Here is a 17,070-nt window from a genome sequence, read left to right on the forward strand (position 1 = left end):
AGAGAAAGGGAGTAAATTCCATGAAATGCATAGGAGATTGATAAAAGCAGAACAAAAAGGGAAGAATGAAATTCAAAGCATGCCCCGAAAAACGTGTGAAGGTCCCACCTGTCATTTATGCTTCTAATTGGGTATCTTTACTTTCAAAGTATAGGGTTGATCCTTTGACGATCACTCTCTTGATTTACAGCAGAGACAGATAGTTGAGAAGTCTTTTCTCACATAGCTAGCACAAGCCTGCGCTTTTCCTTGCTGGCAGGGTGGAAATGACAGATTAGTCCTAGGAAGAAAAATCAAGCAATATTAGCAGAGGATGGTTTCGATCCATCGACCTCTGGGTTATGGGCCCAGCACGCTTCCGCTGCGCCACTCTGCTCCCTTGTGAAAGTGCTCTCTTTATGCAGAGGAGGAGCTTTCAGCGGAGTGGCAAGGGATTGATGGGGCTCTCTCCTCATTTGCCTAAGCACATCGCAAGGTATGCTGGGTACAGAAAATCTTCATCTTCCCCACTCACAGTCAGTCATAACTGAAAGTGCAGACCCTCTTAGGAATTAGCCGTTTCAGGCCTTTACCAAGACAGCAGCTCTCTGTCCCTGTCCTTTCTCTGTGATCCTAGCACTAGCATACTCAGGATTTGGCTTTACCTGGGAGCCAGAGATCTACCCGGTGAGGGCGAGGCTTTTGAGTGTTTGGGAGCGTTCGGGACGTGAGAGGACGCTGGACAGGAAACTATGCCAATTTGAAGTATCCAACCTTCCTGCTGCAGCGAGAGGCTCTTTCCGTGGAAATCTGCCACTTGGAGTCCTCTCAACTTGCCCTCTGATAAAACATTTTTCTGAGCCGCAGTTACATCCGATGGTTACAAGGTGGCGCTGCATTCAGGTGAGAGCACAAGTATGCACAAAATCTTGGGGACTTTTGCCAGATTTATCGGTGGATCTTGCCTATTATTTTCAGAGGCTAGATATCGCCTAGAAATGCTTTTTAAAATAGGGTTGCTGGGGTTATAATGTCTGGTCGGGGCTCAGCCCTTTCATTGCCTCCCCCCAGCAAAATATTTATTATCAGCACATGTGAGTGGTGAGTGCTTTATGGAAAATAGCATATATTGGGACAATGAATGTAGCAGATGAGGCGATCGAGATGTCTACCTACGTGTTTGTTTATTTTTTTATATAACGGCTGATTATTCTGTTTCTGATATTTCAGTTTTGTGACATGTTGCATTAAAATATATCCTGCTTGGAGAATATATAAATATTTGCACTGCGTTGGCCGGGAATCGAACCCGGGTCAACTGCTTGGAAGGCAGCTATGCTCACCACTATACCACCAACGCCCTCTGATGTGTGTCTTCTAGGTTCCAGATGTTACAACGCCGAGTGCAGGGGCAATCTTGCACCGGTTCCAATGGTGCATTTGGTGTGGATACCAACATGAAAAGCAGTAGAAATTGTCTTGCAGAAGGTAAAGAACTGGGGATTGAAACCAAGGACAAAGCTGTGCAGAAGAGAAGAAATGGAAAGCAGCAGTACAAATAGTGGAAATGAGCATATGGGCAGCATCGGAAGCAAAGCAGCGAAGAGAAAGGGAGTAAATTCCATGAAATGCATAGGAGATTGATAAAAGCAGAACGAAAAGGGAAGAATGAAATTCAAAGCATGCCCCGAAAAACGTGTGAAGGTCCCACCTGTCATTTATGCTTCTAATTGGGTATCTTTACTTTCAAAGTATAGGGTTGATCCTTTGACGATCACTCTCTTGAATTACAGCAGAGACAGATAGTTGAGAAGTCTTTTCTCACATAGCTAGCACAAGCCTGCGCTTTTCCTTGCTGGCAGGGTGGAAATGACAGATTAGTCCTAGGAAGAAAAATCAAGCAATATTAGCAGAGGATGGTTTCGATCCATCGACCTCTGGGTTATGGGCCCAGCACGCTTCCGCTGCGCCACCCTGCTCCCTTGTGAAAGTGCTCTCTTTATGCAGAGGAGGAGCTTTCAGCGGAGTGGCAAGGGATTGGTGGGGCTCTCTCCTCATTTGCCTAAGCACATCGCAAGGTATGCTGGGTACAGAAAATCTTCATCTTCCCCACTCACAGTCAGTCATAACTGAAAGTGCAGACCCTCTTAGGAATTAGCCGTTTCAGGCCTTTACCAAGACAGCAGCTCTCTGTCCCTGTCCTTTCTCTGTGATCCTAGCACTAGCATACTCAGGATTTGGCTTTACCTGGGAGCCAGAGATCTACCCGGTGAGGGCTGAGGCTTTTGAGCGTTTGGGAGCGTTCGGGACGTGAGAGGACTCTGGACAGGAAACTATGCCAATTTAAAGTATCCAACCTTCCTGCTGCAGTGAGAGGCTCTTTCCGTGGAAATCTGCCACTTGGAGTCCTCTCAACTTGCCCTCTGATAAAACATTTTTCTGAGCCGCAGTTACATCCGATGGTTACAAGGTGGCGCTGCATTCAGGTGAGAGCACAAGTATGCACAAAATCTTGGGGACTTTTGCCAGATTTATCGGTGGATCTTGCCTATTATTTTCAGAGGCTAGATATCGCCTAGAAATGCTTTTTAAAATAGGGATGCTGGGGTTATAATGTCTGGTCGGGGCTCAGCCCTTTCATTGCCTGCCCCCAGCAAAATATTTATTATCAGCACATGTGAGTGGTGAGTGCTTTATGGAAAATAGCATATATTGGGACAATGAATGTAGCAGATGAGGCGATCGAGATGTCTACCTACGTGTTTGTTTATTTTTTTACATGACGGCTGATTATTCTGATATTTCAGTTTTGTGACATGTTGCATTAAAATATATCCTGCTTGGAGAATATATAAATATTTGCACTGCGTTGGCCGGGAATCGAACCGGGGTAAACTGCTTGGAAGGCAGCTATGCTCACCACTATACCACCAACGCCCTCTGATGTGTGTCCTCTAGGTTCCAGATGTTACAACGCCGAGTGCAGTGGCAATCTTGCACCGGTTCCAATGGTGCATTTGGTGTGGATACCAACATGAAAAGCAGTAGAAATTGTCTTGCAGAGGGTAAAGAACTGGGGATTGAAACCAAGGACAAAGCTGTGCAGAAGAGAAGAAATGGAAAGCAGCAGTACAAATAGTGGAAATGAGCATATGGGCAGCATCGGAAGCAAAGCAGCGAAGAGAAAGGGAGTAAATTCCATGAAATGCATAGGAGATTGATAAAAGCAGAACAAAAAGGGAAGAATGAAATTCAAAGCATGCCCCGAAAAACGTGTGAAGGTCCCACCTGTCATTTATGCTTCTAATTGGGTATCTTTACTTTCAAAGTATAGGGTTGATCCTTTGACGATCACTCTCTTGAATTACAGCAGAGACAGATAGTTGAGAAGTCTTTTCTCACATAGCTAGCACAAGCCTGCGCTTTTCCTTGCTGGCAGGGTGGAAATGACAGATTAGTCCTAGGAAGAAAAATCAAGCAATATTAGCAGAGGATGGTTTCGATCCATCGACCTCTGGGTTATGGGCCCAGCACGCTTCCGCTGCGCCACTCTGCTCCCTTGTGAAAGTGCTCTCTTTATGCAGAGGAGGAGCTTTCAGCGGAGTGGCAAGGGATTGGTGGGGCTCTCTCCTCATTTGCCTAAGCACATCGCAAGGTATGCTGGGTACAGAAAATCTTCATCTTCCCCACTCACAGTCAGTCATAACTGAAAGTGCAGACCCTCTTAGGAATTAGCCGTTTCAGGCCTTTACCAAGACAGCAGCTCTCTGTCCCTGTCCTTTCTCTGTGATCCTAGCACTAGCATACTCAGGATTTGGCTTTACCTGGGAGCCAGAGATCTACCCGGTGAGGGCGAGGCTTTTGAGTGTTTGGGAGCGTTCGGGACGTGAGAGGATGCTGGACAGGAAACTATGCCAATTTGAAGTATCCAACCTTCCTGCTGCAGCGAGAGGCTCTTTCCGTTGAAATCTGCCACTTGGAGTCCTCTCAACTTGCCCTCTGATAAAACATTTTTCTGAGCCGCAGTTACATCCGATGGTTACAAGGTGGCGCTGCATTCAGGTGAGAGCACAAGTATGCACAAAATCTTGGGGACTTTTGCCAGATTTATTGGTGGATCTTGCCTATTATTTTTAGAGGCTAGATATCGCCTAGAAATGCTTTTTAAAATAGGGTTGCTGGGGTTATAATGTCTGGTCGGGGCTCAGCCCTTTCATTGCCTGCCCCCAGCAAAATATTTATTATCAGCACATGTGAGTGGTGAGTGCTTTATGGAAAATAGCATATATTGGGACAATGAATGTAGCAGATGAGGCGATCGAGATGTCTACCTACGTGTTTGTTTATTTTTTTATATAACGGCTGATTATTCTGATATTTCAGTTTTGTGACATGTTGCATTAAAATATATCCTGCTTGGAGAATATATAAATATTTGCACTGCGTTGGCCGGGAATTGAACCCGGGTCAACTGCTTGGAAGGCAGCTATGCTCACCACTATACCACCAACGCCTTCTGATGTGTGTCCTCTAGCTTCCAGATGTTACAACGCCGAGTGCAGTGGCAATCTTGCACCGGTTCCAATGGTGCATTTGGTGTGGATACCAACATGAAAACCAGTAGAAATTGTCTTGCAGAGGGTAAAGAACTGGGGATTGAAACCAAGGACAAAGCTGTGCAGAAGAGAAGAAATGGAAAGCAGCAGTACAAATAGTGGAAATGAGCATATGGGCAGCATCGGAAGCAAAGCAGCGAAGAGAAAGGGAGTAAATTCCATGAAATGCATAGGAGATTGATAAAAGCAGAACAAAAAGGGAAGAATGAAATTCAAAGCATGCCCCGAAAAACGTGTGAAGGTCCCACCTGTCATTTATGCTTCTAATTGGGTATCTTTACTTTCAAAGTATAGGGTTGATCCTTTGACGATCACTCTCTTGATTTACAGCAGAGACAGATAGTTGAGAAGTCTTTTCTCACATAGCTAGCACAAGCCTGCGCTTTTCCTTGCTGGCAGGGTGGAAATGACAGATAAGTCCTAGGAAGAAAAATCAAGCAATATTAGCAGAGGATGGTTTCGATCCATCGACCTCTGGTTTATGGGCCCAGCACGCTTCCGCTGCGCCACTCTGCTCCCTTGTGAAAGGGCTCTCTTTATGCAGAGGAGGAGCTTTCAGCGGAGTGGCAAGGGATTGGTGGGGCTCTCTCCTCATTTGCCTAAGCACATCGCAAGGTATGCTGGGTACAGAAAATCTTCATCTTCCCCACTCACAGTCAGTCATAACTGAAAGTGCAGACCCTCTTAGGAATTAGCCGTTTCAGGCCTTTACCTAGACAGCAGCTCTCTGTCCCTGTCCTTTCTCTGTGATCCTAGCACTAGCATACTCAGGATTTGGCTTTACCTGGGAGCCAGAGATCTACCCGGTGAGGGCTGAGGCTTTTGAGCATTTGGGAGCGTTCGGGACGTGAGAGGACGCTGGATAGGAAACTATGCCAATTTAAAGTATCCAACCTTCCTGCTGCAGTGAGAGGCTCTTTCCGTGGAAATCTGCCACTTGGAGTCCTCTCAACTTGCCCTCTGATAAAACATTTTTCTGAGCCGCAGTTACATCCGATGGTTACAAGGTGGCGCTGCATTCAGGTGAGAGCACAAGTATGCACAAAATCTTGGGGACTTTTGCCAGATTTATCGGTGGATCTTGCCTATTATTTTCAGAGGCTAGATATCGCCTAGAAATGCTTTTTAAAATAGGGATGCTGGGGTTATAATGTCTGGTCGGGGCTCAGCCCTTTCATTGCCTGCCCCCAGCAAAATATTTATTATCAGCACATGTGAGTGGTGAGTGCTTTATGGAAAATAGCATATATTGGGACAATGAATGTAGCAGATGAGGCGATCGAGATGTCTACCTACGTGTTTGGTTATTTTTTTATATGACGGCTGATTATTCTGATATTTCAGTTTTGTGACATGTTGCATTAAAATATATCCTGCTTGGAGAATATATAAATATTTGCACTGCGTTGGCCGGGAATCGAACCAGGGTCAACTGCTTGGAAGGCAGCTATGCTCACCACTATACCACCAACGCCCTCTGATGTGGGTTCTCTAGGTTCCAGATGTTACAACGCCGAGTGCAGTGGCAATCTTGCACCGGTTCCAATGGTGCATTTGGTGTGGATACCAACATGAAAAGCAGTAGAAATTGTCTTGCAGAGGGTAAAGAACTGGGGATTGAAACCAAGGACAAAGCTGTGCAGAAGAGAAGAAATGGAAAGCAGCAGTACAAATAGTGGAAATGAGCATATGGGCAGCATCGGAAGCAAAGCAGCGAAGAGAAAGGGAGTAAATTCTATGAAATGCATAGGAGATTGATAAAAGCAGAACAAAAAGGGAAGAATGAAATTCAAAGCATGCCCCGAAAAACGTGTGAAGGTCCCACCTGTCATTTATGCTTCTAATTGGGTATCTTTACTTTCAAAGTATAGGGTTGATCCTTTGACGATCACTCTCTTGAATTACAGCAGAGACAGATAGTTGAGAAGTCTTTTCTCACATAGCTAGCACAAGCCTGCGCTTTTCCTTGCTGGCAGGGTGGAAATGACAGATTAGTCCTAGGAAGAAAAATCAAGCAATATTAGCAGAGGATGGTTTCGATCCATCGACCTCTGGGTTATGGGCCCAGCACGCTTCCGCTGCGCCACTCTGCTCCCTTGTGAAAGTGCTCTCTTTATGCAGAGGAGGAGCTTTCAGCGGAGTGGCAAGGGATTGGTGGGGCTCTCTCCTCATTTGCCTAAGCACATCGCAAGGTATGCTGGGTACAGAAAATCTTCATCTTCCCCACTCACAGTCAGTCATAACTGAAAGTGCAGACCCTCTTAGGAATTAGCCGTTTCAGGCCTTTACCAAGACAGCAGCTCTCTGTCCCTGTCCTTTCTCTGTGATCCTAGCACTAGCATACTCAGGATTTGGCTTTACCTGGGAGCCAGAGATCTACCCGGTGAGGGGAGGCTTTTGAGTGTTTGGGAGCGTTCGGGACGTGAGAGGACGCTGGACAGGAAACTATGCCAATTTGAAGTATCCAACCTTCCTGCTGCAGCGAGAGGCTCTTTCCGTGGAAATCTGCCACTTGGAGTCCTCTCAACTTGCCCTCTGATAAAACATTTTTCTGAGCCGCAGTTACATCCGATGGTTACAAGGTGGCGCTGCATTCAGGTGAGAGCACAAGTATGCACAAAATCTTGGGGACTTTTGCCAGATTTATCGGTGGATCTTGCCTATTATTTTCAGAGGCTAGATATCGCCTAGAAATGCTTTTTAAAATAGGGTTGCTGGGGTTATAATGTCTGGTCGGGGCTCAGCCCTTTCATTGCCTGCCCCCAGCAAAATATTTATTATCAGCACATGTGAGTGGTGAGTGCTTTATGGAAAATAGCATATATTGGGACAATGAATGTAGCAGATGAGGCGATCGAGATGTCTACCTACGTGTTTGTTTATTTTTTTATATAACGGCTGATTATTCTGTTTCTGATATTTCAGTTTTGTGACATGTTGCATTAAAATATATCCTGCTTGGAGAATATATAAATATTTGCACTGCGTTGGCCGGGAATCAAACCCGGGTCAACTGCTTGGAAGGCAGCTATGCTCACCACTATACCACCAACGCCCTCAGATGTGTGTCTTCTAGGTTCCAGATGTTACAACGCCGAGTGCAGGGGCAATCTTGCACCGGTTCCAATGGTGCATTTGGTGTGGATACCAACATGAAAAGCAGTAGAAATTGTCTTGCAGAAGGTAAAGAACTGGGGATTGAAACCAAGGACAAAGCTGTGCAGAAGAGAAGAAATGGAAAGCAGCAGTACAAATAGTGGAAATGAGCATATGGGCAGCATCGGAAGCAAAGCAGCGAAGAGAAAGGGAGTAAATTCCATGAAATGCATAGGAGATTGATAAAAGCAGAACAAAAAGGGAAGAATGAAATTCAAAGCATGCCCCGAAAAACGTGTGAAGGTCCCACCTGTCATTTATGCTTCTAATTGGGTATCTTTACTTTCAAAGTATAGGGTTGATCCTTTGACGATCACTCTCTTGATTTACAGCAGAGACAGATAGTTGAGAAGTCTTTTCTCACATAGCTAGCACAAGCCTGCGCTTTTCCTTGCTGGCAGGGTGGAAATGACAGATTAGTCCTAGGAAGAAAAAGCAAGCAATATTAGCAGAGGATGGTTTCGATCCATCGACCTCTGGTTTATGGGCCCAGCACGCTTCTGCTGCGCCACTCTGCTCCCTTGTGAAAGGGCTCTCTTTATGCAGAGGAGGAGCTTTCAGCGGAGTGGCAAGGGATTGGTGGGGCTCTCTCCTCATTTGCCTAAGCACATCGCAAGGTATGCTGGGTACAGAAAATCTTCATCTTCCCCACTCACAGTCAGTCATAACTGAAAGTGCAGACCCTCTTAGGAATTAGCCGTTTCAGGCCTTTACCAAGACAGCAGCTCTCTGTCCCTGTCCTTTCTCTGTGATCCTAGCACTAGCATACTCAGGATTTGGCTTTACCTGGGAGCCAGAGATCTACCCGGTGAGGGCTGAGGCTTTTGAGCGTTTGGGAGCGTTCGGGACGTGAGAGGACGCTGGACAGGAAACTATGCCAATTTAAAGTATCCAACCTTCCTGCTGCAGTGAGAGGCTCTTTCCGTGGAAATCTGCCACTTGGAGTCCTCTCAACTTGCCCTCTGATAAAACATTTTTTCTGAGCCGCAGTTACATCCGATGGTTACAAGGTGGCGCTGCATTCAGGTGAGAGCACAAGTATGCACAAAATCTTGGGGACTTTTGCCAGATTTATCGGTGGATCTTGCCTATTATTTTCAGAGGCTAGATATCGCCTAGAAATGCTTTTTAAAATAGGGATGCTGGGGTTATAATGTCTGGTCGGGGCTCAGCCCTTTCATTGCCTGCCCCCAGCAAAATATTTATTATCAGCACATGTGAGTGGTGAGTGCTTTATGGAAAATAGCATATATTGGGACAATGAATGTAGCAGATGAGGCGATCGAGATGTCTACCTACGTGTTTGTTTATTTTTTTATATGACGGCTGATTATTCTGATATTTCAGTTTTGTGACATGTTGCATTAAAATATATCCTGCTTGGAGAATATATAAATATTTGCACTGCGTTGGCCGGGAATCGAACCGGGGTCAACTGCTTGGAAGGCAGCTATGCTCACCACTATACCACCAACGCCCTCTGATGTGTGTCCTCTAGGTTCCAGATGTTACAACGCCGAGTGCAGTGGCAATCTTGCACCGGTTCCAATGGTGCATTTGGTGTGGATACCAACATGAAAAGCAGTAGAAATTGTCTTGCAGAGGGTAAAGAACTGGGGATTGAAACCAAGGACAAAGCTGTGCAGAAGAGAAGAAATGGAAAGCAGCAGTACAAATAGTGGAAATGAGCATATGGGCAGCATCGGAAGCAAAGCAGCGAAGAGAAAGGGAGTAAATTCCATGAAATGCATAGGAGATTGATAAAAGCAGAACAAAAAGGGAAGAATGAAATTCAAAGCATGCCCCGAAAAACGTGTGAAGGTCCCACCTGTCATTAATGCTTCTAATTGGGTATCTTTACTTTCAAAGTATAGGGTTGATCCTTTGACGATCACTCTCTTGAATTACAGCAGAGACAGATAGTTGAGAAGTCTTTTCTCACATAGCTAGCACAAGCCTGCGCTTTTCCTTGCTGGCAGGGTGGAAATGACAGATTAGTCCTAGGAAGAAAAATCAAGCAATATTAGCAGAGGATGGTTTCGATCCATCGACCTCTGGGTTATGGGCCCAGCACGCTTCCGCTGCGCCACTCTGCTCCCTTTTGAAAGTGCTCTCTTTATGCAGAGGAGGAGCTTTCAGCGGAGTGGCAAGGGATTGGTGGGGCTCTCTCCTCATTTGCCTAAGCACATCGCAAGGTATGCTGGGTACAGAAAATCTTCATCTTCCCCACTCACAGTCAGTCATAACTGAAAGTGCAGACCCTCTTAGGAATTAGCCGTTTCAGGCCTTTACCAAGACAGCAGCTCTCTGTCCCTGTCCTTTCTCTGTGATCCTAGCACTAGCATACTCAGGATTTGGCTTTACCTGGGAGCCAGAGATCTACCCGGTGAGGGCGAGGCTTTTGAGTGTTTGGGAGCGTTCGGGACGTGAGAGGACGCTGGACAGGAAACTATGCCAATTTGAAGTATCCAACCTTCCTGCTGCAGCGAGAGGCTCTTTCCGTTGAAATCTGCCACTTGGAGTCCTCTCAACTTGCCCTCTGATAAAACATTTTTCTGAGCCGCAGTTACATCCGATGGTTACAAGGTGGCGCTGCATTCAGGTGAGAGCACAAGTATGCACAAAATCTTGGGGACTTTTGCCAGATTTATCGGTGGATCTTGCCTATTATTTTTAGAGGCTAGATATCGCCTAGAAATGCTTTTTAAAATAGGGTTGCTGGGGTTATAATGTCTGGTCGGGGCTCAGCCCTTTCATTGCCTGCCCCCAGCAAAATATTTATTATCAGCACATGTGAGTGGTGAGTGCTTTATGGAAAATAGCATATATTGGGACAATGAATGTAGCAGATGAGGCGATCGAGATGTCTACCTACGTGTTTGTTTATTTTTTTATATAACGGCTGATTATTCTGTTTCTGATATTTCAGTTTTGTGACATGTTGCATTAAAATATATCCTGCTTGGAGAATATATAAATATTTGCACTGCGTTGGCCGGGAATCGAACCCGGGTCAACTGCTTGGAAGGCAGCTATGCTCACCACTATACCACCAACGCCCTCTGATGTGTGTCCTCTAGGTTCCAGATGTTACAACGCCGAGTGCAGTGGCAATCTTGCACCGGTCCCAATGGTGCATTTGGTGTGGATACCAACATGAAAAGCAGTAGAAATTGTCTTGCAGAGGGTAAAGAACTGGGGATTGAAACCACGGACAAAGCTGTGCAGAAGAGAAGAAATGGAAAGCAGCAGTACAAATAGTGGAAATGAGCATATGGGCAGCATCGGAAGCAAAGCAGCGAAGAGAAAGGGAGTAAATTCCATGAAATGCATAGGAGATTGAATAAAGCAGAACAAAAAGGGAAGAATGAAATTCAAAGCATGCCCCGAAAAACTTGTGAAGGTCCCACCTGTCATTTATGCTTCTAATTGGGTATCTTTACTTTCAAAATATAGGGTTGATCCTTTGACGATCACTCTCTTGATTTACAGCAGAGACAGATAGTTGAGAAGTCTTTTCTCACATAGCTAGCACAAGCCTGCGCTTTTCCTTGCTGGCAGGGTGGAAATGACAGATTAGTCCTAGGAAGAAAAATCAAGCAATATTAGCTGAGGATGGTTTCGATCCATCGACCTCTGGGTTATGGGCCCAGCACGCTTCCGCTGCGCCACTCTGCTCCCTTGTGAAAGTGCTCTCTTTATGCAGAGGAGGAGCTTTCAGCGGAGTGGCAAGGGATTGGTGGGGCTCTCTCCTCATTTGCCTAAGCACATCGCAAGGTATGCTGGGTACAGAAAATCTTCATCTTCCCCACTCACAGTCAGTCATAACTGAAAGTGCAGACCCTCTTAGGAATTAGCCGTTTCAGGCCTTTACCAAGACAGCAGCTCTCTGTCCCTGTCTTTTCTCTGTGATCCTAGCACTAGCATACTCAGGATTTGGCTTTACCTGGGAGCCAGAGATCTACCCAGTGAGGGCTGAGGCTTTTGAGCGTTTGGGAGCGTTCGGGACGTGAGAGGACGCTGGACAGGAAACTATGCCAATTTAAAGTATCCAACCTTCCTGCTGCAGTGAGAGGCTCTTTCCGTGGAAATCTGCCACTTGGAGTCCTCTCAACTTGCCTTCTGATAAAACATTTTTCTGAGCCGCAGTTACATCCGATGGTTACAAGGTGGCGCTGCATTCAGGTGAGAGCACAAGTATGCACAAAATCTTGGGGACTTTTGCCAGATTTATCGGTGGATCTTGCCTATTATTTTCAGAGGCTAGATATCGCCTAGAAATGCTTTTTAAATTAGGGATGCTGGGGTTATAATGTCTGGTCGGGGCTCAGCCCTTTCATTGCCTGCCCCCAGCAAAATATTTATTATCAGCACATGTGAGTGGTGAGTGCTTTATGGCAAATAGCATATATTGGGACAATGAATGTAGCAGATGAGGCGATCGAGATGTCTACCTACGTGTTTGTTTATTTTTTTATATGACGGCTGATTATTCTGATATTTCAGTTTTGTGACATGTTGCATTAAAATATATCCTGCTTGGAGAATATATAAATATTTGCACTGCGTTGGCCGGGAATCGAACCAGGGTTAACTGCTTGGAAGGCAGCTATGCTCACCACTATACCACCAACGCCCTCTGATGTGTGTCCTCTAGGTTCCAGATGTTACAACGCCGAGTGCAGTGGCAATCTTGCACCGGTTCCAATGGTGCATTTGGTGTGGATACCAACATGAAAAGCAGTAGAAATTGTCTTGCAGAGGGTAAAGAACTGGGGATTGAAACCAAGGACAAAGCTGTGCAGAAGAGAAGAAATGGAAAGCAGCAGTACAAATAGTGGAAATGAGCATATGGGCAGCATCGGAAGCAAAGCAGCGAAAAGAAAGGGAGTAAATTCCATGAAATGCATAGGAGATTGATAAAAGCAGAACAAAAAGGGAAGCATGAAATTCAAAGCATGCCCCGAAAAACGTGTGAAGGTCCCACCTGTCATTTATGCTTCTAATTGGGTATCTTTACTTTCAAAGTATAGGGTTGATCCTTTGACGATCACTCTCTTGAATTACAGCAGAGACAGATAGTTGAGAAGTCTTTTCTCACATAGCTAGCACAAGCCTGCGCTTTTCCTTGCTGGCAGGGTGGAAATGACAGATTAGTCCTAGGAAGAAAAATCAAGCAATATAAACAGAGGATGGTTTCGATCCATCGTCCTCTGGGTTATGGGCCCAGCACGCTTCCGCTGCGCCACTCTGCTCCCTTGTGAAAGTGCTCTCTTTATGCAGAGGAGGAGCTTTCAGCGGAGTGGCAAGGGATTGGTGGGGCTCTCTCCTCATTTGCCTAAGCACATCGCAAGGTATGCTGGGTACAGAAAATCTTCATCTTCCCCACTCACAGTCAGTCATAACTGAAAGTGCAGACCCTCTTAGGAATTAGCCGTTTCAGGCCTTTACCAAGACAGCAGCTCTCTGTCCCTGTCCTTTCTCTGTGATCCTAGCACTAGCATACTCAGGATTTGGCTTTACCTGGGAGCCAGAGATCTACCCGGTGAGGGCGAGGCTTTTGAGTGTTTGGGAGCGTTCGGGACGTGAGAGGACGCTGGACAGGAAACTATGCCAATTTGAAGTATCCAACCTTCCTGCTGCAGCGAGAGGCTCTTTCCGTTGAAATCTGCCACTTGGAGTCCTCTCAACTTGCCCTCTGATAAAACATTTTTCTGAGCCGCAGTTACATCCGATGGTTACAAGGTGGCGCTGCATTCAGGTGAGAGCACAAGTATGCACAAAATCTTGGGGACTTTTGCCAGATTTATCGGTGGATCTTGCCTATTATTTTTAGAGGCTAGATATCGCCTAGAAATGCTTTTTAAAATAGGGTTGCTGGGGTTATAATGTCTGGTCGGGGCTCAGCCCTTTCATTGCCTGCCCCCAGCAAAATATTTATTATCAGCACATGTGAGTGGTGAGTGCTTTATGGAAAATAGCATATATTGGGACAATGAATGTAGCAGATGAGGCGATCGAGATGTCTACCTACGTGTTTGTTTATTTTTTTATATAACGGCTGATTATTCTGTTTCTGATATTTCAGTTTTGTGACATGTTGCATTAAAATATATCCTGCTTGGAGAATATATAAATATTTGCAATGCGTTGGCCGGGAATCGAACCCGGGTCAACTGCTTGGAAGGCAGCTATGCTCACCACTATACCACCAACCCCCTATGATGTGTGTCTTCTAGGTTCCAGATGTTACAACGCCGAGTGCAGGGGCAATCTTGCACCGGTTCCAATGGTGCATTTGGTGTGGATACCAACATGAAAAGCAGTAGAAATTGTCTTGCAGAAGGTAAAGAACTGGGGATTGAAACCAAGGACAAAGCTGTGCAGAAGAGAAGAAATGGAAAGCAGCAGTACAAATAGTGGAAATGAGCATATGGCCAGCATCGGAAGCAAAGCAGCGAAGAGAAAGGGAGTAAATTCCATGAAATGCATAGGAGATTGATAAAAGCAGAACAAAAAGGGAAGAATGAAATTCAAAGCATGCCCCGAAAAACGTGTGAAAGTCCCACCTGTCATTTATGCTTCTAATTGGGTATCTTTACTTTCAAAGTATAGGGTTGATCCTTTGACGATCACTCTCTTGATTTACAGCAGAGACAGATAGTTGAGAAGTCTTTTCTCACATAGCTAGCACAAGCCTGCGCTTTTCCTTGCTGGCAGGGTGGAAATGACAGATTAGTCCTAGGAAGAAAAATCAAGCAATATTAGCAGAGGATGGTTTCGATCCATCGACCTCTGGGTTATGGGCCCAGCACGCTTCCGCTGCGCCACTCTGCTCCCTTGTGAAAGTGCTCTCTTTATGCAGAGGAGGAGCTTTCAGCGGAGTGGCAAGGGATTGGTGGGGCTCTCTCCTCATTTGCCTAAGCACATCGCAAGGTATGCTGGGTACAGAAAATCTTCATCTTCCCCACTCACAGTCAGTCATAACTGAAAGTGCAGACCCTCTTAGGAATTAGCCGTTTCAGGCCTTTACCAAGACAGCAGCTCTCTGTCCCTGTCCTTTCTCTGTGATCCTAGCACTAGCATACTCAGGATTTGGCTTTACCTGGGAGCCAGAGATCTACCCGGTGAGGGCTTGCCCGGTGTGAGGCTTTTGAGTGTTTGGGAGCGTTCGGGACGTGAGAGGACGCTGGACAGGAAACTATGCCAATTTGAAGTATCCAACCTTCCTGCTGCAGCGAGAGGCTCTTTCCGTGGAAATCTGCCACTTGGAGTCCTCTCAACTTGCCCTCTGATAAAACATTTTTCTGAGCCGCAGTTACATCCGATGGTTACAAGGTGGCGCTGCATTCAGGCGAGAGCACAAGTATGCACAAAATCTTGGGGACTTTTGCCAGATTTATCGGTGGATCTTGCCTATTATTTTCAGAGGCTAGATATCGCCTAGAAATGCTTTTTAAAATAGGGTTGCTGGGGTTATAATGTCTGGTCGGGGCTCAGCCCTTTCATTGCCTGCCCCCAGCAAAATATTTATTATCAGCACATGTGAGTGGTGAGTGCTTTATGGAAAATAGCATATATTGGGACAATGAATGTAGCAGATGAGGCGATCGAGATGTCTACCTACGTGTTTTTTTTTTTTTTATATAACGGCTGATTATTCTGTTTCTGATATTTCAGTTTTGTGACATGTTGCATTAAAATATATCCTGCTTGGAGAATATATAAATATTTGCACTGCGTTGGCCAGGAATCGAACCCGGGTCAACTGCTTGGAAGGCAGCTATGCTCACCACTATACCACCAACGCCCTCTGATGTGTGTCCTCTAGGTTCCAGATGTTACAACGCCGAGTGCAGTGGCAATCTTGCACCGGTTCCAATGGTGCATTTGGTGTGGATACCAACATGAAAAGCAGTAGAAATTGTCTTGCAGAGGGTAAAGAACTGGGGATTGAAACCAAGGACAAAGCTGTGCAGAAGAGAAGAAATGGAAAGCAGCAGTACAAATAGTGGAAATGAGCATATGGGCAGCATCGGAAGCAAAGCAGCGAAGAGAAAGGGAGTAAATTCCATGAAATGCATAGGAGATTGATAAAAGCAGAACAAAAAGGGAAGAATGAAATTCAAAGCATGCCCCGAAAAACGTGTGAAGGTCCCACCTGTCATTTATGCTTCTAATTGGGTATCTTTACTTTCAAAGTATAGGGTTGATCCTTTGACGATCACTCTCTTGATTTACAGCAGAGACAGATAGTTGAGAAGTCTTTTCTCACATAGCTAGCACAAGCCTGCGCTTTTCCTTGCTGTCAGGGTGGAAATGACAGATTAGTCCTAGGAAGAAAAATCAAGCAATATTAGCAGAGGATGGTTTCGATCCATCGACCTCTGGGTTATGGGCCCAGCACGCTTCCGCTGCGCCACTCTGCTCCCTTGTGAGAGTGCTCTCTTTATGCAGAGGAGGAGCTTTCAGCGGAGTGGCAAGGGATTGGTGGGGCTCTCTCCTCATTTGCCTAAGCACATCGCAAGGTATGCTGGGTACAGAAAATCTTCATCTTCCCCACTCACAGTCAGTCATAACTGAAAGTGCAGACCCTCTTAGGAATTAGCCGTTTCAGGCCTTTACCAAGACAGCAGCTCTCTGTCCCTGTCCTTTCTCTGTGATCCTAGCACTAGCATACTCAGGATTTGGCTTTACCTGGGAGCTAGAGATCTACCCGGTGAGGGGAGGCTTTTGAGCGTTTGGGAGCATTCGGGACGTGAGAGGACGCTGGACAGGAAACTATGCCAATTTGAAGTATCCAACCTTCCTGCTGCAGCGAGAGGCTCTTTCCGTGGAAATCTGCCACTTGGAGTCCTCTCAACTTGCCCTCTGATAAAACATTTTTCTGAGCCGCAGTTACATCCGATGGTTACAAGGTGGCGCTGCATTCAGGCGAGAGCACAAGTATGCACAAAATCTTGGGGACTTTTGCCAGATTTATCGGTGGATCTTGCCTATTATTTTCAGAGGCTAGATATCGCCTAGAAATGCTTTTTAAAATAGGGTTGCTGGGGTTATAATGTCTGGTCGGGGCTCAGCCCTTTCATTGCCTGCCCCCAGCAAAATATTTATTATCAGCACATGTGAGTGGTGAGTGCTTTATGGAAAATAGCATATATTGGGACAATGAATGTAGCAGATGAGGCGATCGAGATGTCTACCTACGTGTTTGTTTGTTTTTTTATATAACGGCTGATTATTCTGTTTCTGATATTTCAGTTTTGTGACATGTTGCATTAAAATATATCCTGCTTGGAGAATATATAAATATTTGCAC

The 17,070-nt window shown here is 45.6% G+C and overlaps 3 non-coding genes across 3 annotated transcripts; all 3 read right to left on the reverse strand.

Moving 5' to 3' along the window:
* Positions 1-1,267: 1,267 nt before the first annotated feature.
* TRNAG-UCC (transfer RNA glycine (anticodon UCC)) lies at positions 1,268-1,339 on the reverse strand. The gene has a single exon. It is a non-coding gene; the product is annotated as a tRNA-Gly (tRNA).
* Positions 1,340-4,420: 3,081 nt separating this feature from the next.
* On the reverse strand, positions 4,421-4,492 carry TRNAG-UCC (transfer RNA glycine (anticodon UCC)). The gene has a single exon. It is a non-coding gene; the product is annotated as a tRNA-Gly (tRNA).
* A 6,246-nt stretch (positions 4,493-10,738) lies between these two features.
* Positions 10,739-10,810, reverse strand: TRNAG-UCC (transfer RNA glycine (anticodon UCC)). Its single transcript has one exon. It is a non-coding gene; the product is annotated as a tRNA-Gly (tRNA).
* Between the last annotated feature and the right edge of the window lie 6,260 nt (positions 10,811-17,070).

This window comes from Triturus cristatus, chromosome 11 (assembly GCF_964204655.1).
Source record: "Triturus cristatus chromosome 11, aTriCri1.1, whole genome shotgun sequence".
Lineage (NCBI taxonomy): Eukaryota > Metazoa > Chordata > Amphibia > Caudata > Salamandridae > Triturus > Triturus cristatus.